The 7,771-nt window shown below is 45.8% G+C and overlaps 1 long non-coding RNA gene across 1 annotated transcript; it reads right to left on the bottom strand.

Annotated features, from left to right (window-relative positions):
- Positions 1–1,138: 1,138 nt before the first annotated feature.
- On the bottom strand, positions 1,139–5,455 carry LOC148001861 (uncharacterized). The gene is made up of 4 exons (XR_015636374.1): positions 5,322–5,455; positions 4,686–5,089; positions 1,784–2,036; positions 1,139–1,521 (listed from the first exon to the last, which is right to left on the bottom strand). It is a non-coding gene; the product is annotated as an uncharacterized LOC148001861 (long non-coding RNA).
- Positions 5,456–7,771: the final 2,316 nt, after the last annotated feature.

Genomic DNA, 7,771 nt, shown 5'->3' with positions numbered 1-7,771 from the left:
CCACCTCTGGGTATGTCTGTGAGAATATACGTAGAAACATTTAGCTGAAGAGAGAAGACCCATTCCGAATGCAGGCAGCATCTTCCTGGACAGAATACAGAGGAGGGGACGGAGTGCCAACATTCATCTCTGTCTGCTTTCTCTGGCACAGCGAGAGCAGCCACCTCATCTCGGACTCCTGCTACCATGCTTTCCCTGCCTCCGTGGACTGGATCCTCGGAACCGAGTTAGAGTAAGCCTTTCCTCCCTTAAGTCGCTTGTGTATAGCAACTGCTCATTCACAGAAACAACAAAAGTCACACGCAACAGTAGACAGACTGTGTGCCAGCCTAATGCTATTTTACTGTTGATGTTAAAGCTTCCTTCTTACATTAGGGTGAGTATTAGAAACTAGAAATCTACAATATGTAGGTATGTGGGCGGAGCGGCGATGCGCAGTCTAAAAACGCAACAAGAAAGCTACTGACAGATCTGGCTTTCTTCAGTCTCCCCTCGACGCTCTGAGGGGAGCAGAATGATTTACTAGGGCGGGGAGAACGTCATCATCAAGGTAAGAGCATCACCTGTGCACAACATCTGTGCTCATTGCACACAGTGGACCTTCCCAAGGCACAGCAAAGCTGCATGCACCCTAATGCTGATCCAGTAAGGCAGACTACCAGGTAGACAGCAGCATAGCCACCGGAGAACCGTCACCAAGGCAACTGATGGATTTGCAGTTGTGCTCTTGCCTAGCGGACCTGCCCCAAGTTCCTCACTTTGAACTCTTTCTGGGACTGTATATGGTCTCATGGCAGAATCGTTTTTTCTCCAAGACCCACTCCCCCAATCTCATCCTGTTATCCTGTTTCTTCTTAAAGCATATGGATTCTACTGGATACTAGAAATATATCATATATATATGTGTGTATGTATGTATGCTTGCTGTGCCAACGAGAGGACTTGATCCCAGCACTGAGATGCTGGAACCAGGCTGATCCCTCTGGCTCCTCAGTGGAGGTCTCAGTGATAGGCCCTGTCTCAAAAACCAAGGTGAAAGGCGTCGTCTGAGGAATGGTACCCAAGGTGGACTTCTGGCCTCCAATGCACGCACAGAAACACACTTGCACACACGTGAACACACACCCCAAGAAGAATGTTAGTAATCTAAAGCCTTTATTTTGAGAACATGCCTCTTTCTCTGTCTTCTTGGGGTTCAGGGGTGAGGGTGACAGATGGGCTTTGTGCCAGCCCTGCATCTGACGCACCCTCACTGTAGTAGGAAGCTTGCCGTGAACATAGGAACCCAGAAAATGAGGATCATGGGAGGCCCATGCGCTAAGGTGCCAATGGTTACCGATAACAAAATGATGCTCGATTCTTGACCACCGTAGAGGATGGAAGATCTTAGCAGAGCCCTCCTACATTTCTAGATGACAAAGAGCTCGTTAAACTTCTTGCCCCGAGTTTGTGATGGAGCCCACGGAGACCATCTTTCTTGGTGGGTTGCTTTCTCGCCAGCTCGGGACAGGCTAGAGTCATCTGTGAAGAGAGAGCATCAGTTGAAGGCTTGCCTCCAACATATTGCCTGTAGGGATGTCTGTGAGGCAAATAGTGTTATTAGTGATTGCTACCAGAGGTCCCTGTCCACTGTGGACAATGCTACCCACGGGTACATGATCTTTGGTGGCATAAGAAAGCAAGCTGAGCAAGCCAGGGTACAGCGTGTCTCCAGGGTCTCTGTTCGTGCCTCCAGGCCCCTCCCTTACGCTCCCGTTCTGACTTCTTTGGACGATGTACTTACTGTGGACCATGAGCCAAACAAAGCCCTTTGCTCCCTCGGTCGCTTTTGGCCGTGGTGTTTATCACAACAGTGGACACAAACAAGAGCATCTTCTGCACAAGGCCACAAATTTGACCTTTAGCACTGGGAATTGAACCCAAGGACTTTTGCTCCTGCCAAATGCTCTGGTGCAGGCTCTCTCTCGGATTACTCCTGCCACTCGAGAGAAACACTTGAAACAGTGTTCAGAACTTTATGCCCGCTTCCTGGTTCCCTGATGAAGAAAAAGAGGACATGGATACCATGAGCTGGAAAAGCTCTTCGTGAGTGACGTTGGGGTCCCAGGTCATGCTGGCAGTCAATCCTTCTCCCAAAACTCCCTCCACTATTACTGGTTTGTATCTGCCAGGCGGGGTACTTTTATCTGGGTGCGCTTTGATGGAAAAGGTGGTTCTTTCCATATAATCACGAAATTGGTTTAAATGCAATTATCGAAAGACTTGTATTATTTAACAGCGTGTTTTAATGTCATCTGCGGCCAGAAAGGACAGGCAGGCCTCTCTCCTCTCTCTCTCCAACTGAGAAGCAGGGTCCTTACTGAAAACATTCACCAATGTAATTAACCCATTTGTTCATTTGGAAGGTTTACTGACGCTTACAGAGGTCTATGTGTACCTCAGCAGGCAGGAGGGACTTCTTAAAAAACAAAAAACAAAACAAACAAACAAAAAAAAACGAGAGAGAGAAATCCTCCTCCTCTCTCCTTGCTTCATTTGTTTCTAAGACGCTAGCAGCTGCTATTTAGAGGTGGCATTCCTAGACTTTCTCCCCGTGTGAATTCACCTTGAAGCTACATCAAGGTCATTACTCGGTTCGGGAAGAGACTCTATCATAGAAAGTCAGGGAGCATTCACTGCCTGCCAATGACCTCTGAGATGTCGGCACCAATCAACATTTCAGTCCCAGTCTGTGGAAAGCCACTGCCGGGAAAATCTATAATGATGGTTTCAGCATCTTCTCCCTGTGATCCTTCATCCCAGGCTAGCAGCGGGATGCACGGCGAATCTGCCACAGCCTTGTCCTCCAAATGGTCTGGAAGTCTCGGGAGTGTAGATAATGAATTCAAGTAGCTGCCCAGCACAGAAAAACCCCACTTTCCTCCATGTTAGTTGAGCAGGAGGCAGAATTTAAGGCAGGTTTACAGGGAGGCGGCATCAAATAAAATTAGATTTTAGATTTCTGGGCCCAGGACAGCTCTTGGAATTTGTCAGTCTTTGTCTTAACGTGGTGATCCACTATGCTGTCACCTTCTATCTCTACTGCCATGTAAAGATGAGCCTTATCCAAAACACAGACCATTAGGGTGGGCAAGGACACCACAGGGTTTCTCCATCGCAGCTATCAGAAAGAAATGAGGCAAGGGCCTGTCTGTACAGCATAGTGCCTGGCACTGGGTAAGAGGCAAGGTTCTGTCTCTCTATAGCTCCCAGCCTGGCAGGAAACAAACCAGTTCTTCTCAGCCACCCCTCTAGCCAGGGCAGGTAAGTGCAAGAATGAAATGTGTGTGTAGCCATAAAGGGGGCATCTAAACAGATCTGGAAGCTGGTCACCGAAGGCCTCTTTGAGACACAGCTTGAAGTGAGAGCTAGGAAGGAAAATAGTTGTCAAAGCTGAGTTCTGCAGTCAGCAATGCTGTTACACTTGTAACCTTGGACTACAGTCTCTGTCTGTAAGAATACAATACACATCAAGAAAACCTCATTTGCAGGTGTAGTGAAAAACAAGGCCATGCTCCCGCCTCAACCCTGTCTGTCCTTGGAGCCCTCCAGCAGGCTGGTGGACTCAGAGAGGTCCTGCTCACGGCTGTGTCTGTCAGCAGCAGCTGCTCCTGGGGACCCAGTGACACTTTTTTGTATATCTGCAATGACAAGTGAGAACAATTGTTCTCCAAGGTCTTCCACTCTAAGAACCACGGCACTCTGCAACCTCAGGGCTCTGCTGATGTTTTTGGGCTCTTGGTACAAGCCACACTTATTTACACTCCGCAAACTTGTTACGAGCTTCAAGGCGAAGGTCTTGCCTCAGACTTAGAGGCTCTATGCTGTCATGATTTATTTATTAATTCATTACTGGCAAACTTTTAAGTGTCGTTAGCGCCATGAGCCAGATTCTAAGCTGCTACACCTAGATGACACAGTTGATAATTCCTAAGACCTGTGTAATCCCAGTAGAAAAGGTAGAGAAAGCCAAGGATCATGTCACGGTATAACTTCTATGACATGCATGTGCACTTCATGGATTCTGACCAAAACCTGCTGCAACCGCCTGTCAGAGAGATACACAAGTTTTCTTTCTTCTCCTCCCTCCCTCTCTTCCTCCCTCCCTCCCTCCCTCCCTCCCTCCCTTCCTTCCTTCCTTCCTTCCTTCCTTCCTTCCTTCCTTCCTTCCTTCCTTCCTCTCTGTGATTAAACATAAGACTTTGCCCATGGTAAACAAGTGCTCTACCACTGACCTACATTTGCCAGCCCTTTTTCTGTTTTTAATTTTTGAAACTAAGTTTCACTAAGTTGTCCAGGCTAGCCTCAAGCTTTCTACCTGACCCAGGACTTAAACTTTCAAATCCTCCTACCTGAGCCTCCCTTGCAACTGCAGTTACAAGTTTGTGCCATTGGACCGGATAAATGGCCATTTTTTTAAGCAGAAATTTCAAACAAAGTGAAATGAAATACATGAATGTGCATGAATATACATGAACATGTATGAATATGCAGTTATAACAGACATCAGGACACAGAGATGTGATTGTGTTCTTTCTTCAAATGTCCTAGATACAATTCAGACTGCTTAGCACCTAGATACAAACCTCAGTTTACAGCTATAGCGGTCTCAGGTTTAGAGTTAAATACTAATGAAACTTGGTCACCTTGGTCAGTAAGATTTTAGGATGTCACGTCGTAGGAGCATGGGTTGTCATTTATCACAGCCCTCCTCAGCACTCAGACTTCCCAGGCAGCTCCTTGAGAAAGAACTTTTCAGCTATTCTCAAATAGTTCGCTGAGCATAGCATGAGAATGCAGCCGTCTGAGGTGGCATGTACCCACAATGCACCTCTGATGCTGAGAAGTAGAATCTCACATTGGGGACAAGCACAGGCCTCCTACCAAGATCTTGTCTCAAAACAGCACAAGTGAGAACGGACTGTTAGCCAGCTTCCTGCTTCTGTAGCAAATGCCCAAGCGGCACCGACTTGCAGAGAAGAGAGATTTCTTTTGGTTCATGGCGGTGGAGGTCTCAGACTGTGATTGGCCATCCTCTTCCCTTCTCGCTCTGTGGAGATGGAGCATGTCAAAATGGCATTCATCACAACAACATTTACCTCAGGACTAGCAAAGAAGACCAAGACTTCCCAGTCCCCAGAGAAGGCTTGGTTTTAGCAGTGTAACGCTAGTCATGCTAGTCATACGATTGCACCTGTTGAAGGCTCTTCCACCTCCACCATCACCAGGGACCTTCAGGTCACGACCCCCCTTGGCAAACTGCTACCTCCACAAATACTTACATTATGATTCACAACAGTAGCAAGGTACAGTTATGAAGTAGCAATGAAATTAATTTTATAGTTGGAGTCACCACAGCATGAGGAACTGTAGTGAAAGTTTGCAGTCTCAGGAAAGTTGAGAAACACTGGACTGTACCAGGCAGAGGAAGTCTGGTCAACTTGAACTCTCTCCTTATGTTTAGGAGAACATAAGGTTTGAGTAAAACAAACAAACAAAGGGGAAAAAAAGATGGGTTTTGGAGTCCAACTGTCTGACATCAAACACCATAACTTCTAGGTATTGACCTAGAAATTACATAATGCCAATTATCCTCAATCTCATTTTAAAAATAGAGACTGATGTGCTGGGAGGCGGCTTATGGTGGAGTACTCAGCTGCCAGAGCATGCACGGAGCCCCAGATTCCATAATCCCCAGCAACGTGTAGCCTGGTTTGGTGTCCTGGAACTATAATGTCAGCATTGGAAAGTCAGGGACAGAGAGATCAGGAGTTCAAGGTCCCCAGCCACTGCAGAGCAAGCTTGATGGCAGCCTGGGCTCTATAGTGGATTTCAGGCCAGTTAAAGGGGGAACAAATACAAACAAACGAAACCACACAGTGTACCATAATAGTGTCTTTATTCTGTGGGATAATCTTAGAAATGCGTTTAGCACAGCTCCTGGCAAGAAGTCAATGCTTATAAATTACTTTTATCTATCAGATACCTATTTATCTATCAGCTATAATCCATCATGTTTATCTGTACATATTGAGCGAGCTATCTATCTATCTATCTATCTATCTATCTATCTATCTATCTATCTATCTATCTATTTATCATCTACTATTATCTATCTATCATCTACTATTATCTATCTATCTATCTATCTATCTATCTACTTACCTACCTATCCATCATCTACCTATCTATTAATCTACCCTACTTGTAAATTCCTCCCTTTATCTCATCCTTACCAGGGAGCTGGACCACTTTAGTTTTCCACTTGAATTGCATTTGTTTTTGCTGAAGTCCACATGAAGCCTCAGGGGAAGGATAGAAATAAATTTCATCAGGAGAGAGGCCTGGATCCTTCCATGCTTTTTTGATGGTCCTACTGTGGACAATGAGACCCTCTTGGAAGAGAAGTATTGTCAATGAATAGAACTGAATCCCGGAGGCAACTGCAAAGTATATACATGGCTCTCCATGTCATCTTCTGAACCATGTTCCAGTTCATGTTCTTCTTGAGGTTACCCAGGACACACGCTATTGGCATTTCTACTTAGGAGGTGTCAGAGAGAACAGTGAAAAGGCTGGCGGAGACTGAGCATGACAGTATCATCACGCTCTGGTATTCACACAGAAGTAAACTGGCATGACCTGTATCATGCCTGACTTTTCTCGTCTCTCAAGATAGACTTCATCACAACGCACAATGGATTTACATTTATTTCAACCAAATTGCAAGCTTAGCGGGATGGCCAAAAATAAAGCCATGGCTACATGAATTCATGCTGTGCTGCCATTTGGTGATCTCCATTCTTTGGGAGAAGGAAAACAATGAAGTCAATTAGAATAGCTCAAGGTGATTTGGTGAAGGAATTGAGTGTTTGAGAGAAATTAAGATGAAAAGTCAGGAAAAATAACTTCGGGGTTGGAGAGATAGAAATCTATTAATGAGGACACTCAAAGTCTTGGTCTTCCACACCCATGCACACTCAAATGAAAACACACACACACACAAACTAATTTTTAATATTAATTTATTACCTTGAAGTAACACTAAAGTTATATATACCCAATCCCTATTCCAGGCTCCTACCTTCTCCCTTCCTTCTCTCTCCTTCTGTGGTGGTTTGAATATGCTTGGCTCATGGGAAGTGGCACTTTTAGGAGGGGCGGCCATGTTGGCGGAAGTGCATCACTGTGGGGATAGGTTTTGAGGTCTAATGCTTAAGCTTCACCCAAGCTGGAAAAGACCCCACTCCTGGCTGCCTGCCGAAGACAGTCATCTATCTCCTGGTTGCCTTTGGATCAAGGTGTAGAACTCTTGCCTTCTTCTCCAGCCCCATGTCTGCCTGACACTGCCATGCTTTCTGCCATGATGATCATGGACTGAACCTCTGATACTGTAAGCCAGCTCCAATTAAATGTTGCCCTTTGCAAGAGTTGCCTTGCTCATGGTGTCTTTTCACAGCAATGGAAACCCAAGATACCCTCCTTCATCCTTCTCCCCTTACTTCTCATCCCCTTCTTTCCTATGCTGGAAATGAACCCCAGGGCCTCATGCATCCTAGCCAAACACTCTAGCACTGAGCTATACCCCCAGGAATACAAGAATTACTAACGGTCATGTTCATTGCGGTCTCAAGGCTCAGAGAGCATTTGCTATTTCAATCTCCAGAAAATTGCAGCTGCACAGAACAACCCAAGCATGCAGTGGGCCAGAGTAGGGAAGCTGACCTCATGC

The sequence above is a fragment of the Rattus norvegicus genome, chromosome 13 (genome assembly GCF_021556685.1).
Source record: "Rattus norvegicus strain SHRSP/BbbUtx chromosome 13, alternate assembly SHRSP_T2T, whole genome shotgun sequence".
In the NCBI taxonomy this organism is placed as follows: Eukaryota; Metazoa; Chordata; class Mammalia; order Rodentia; family Muridae; genus Rattus; species Rattus norvegicus.
This window is presented reverse-complemented; position numbering and strand designations above follow the sequence as displayed.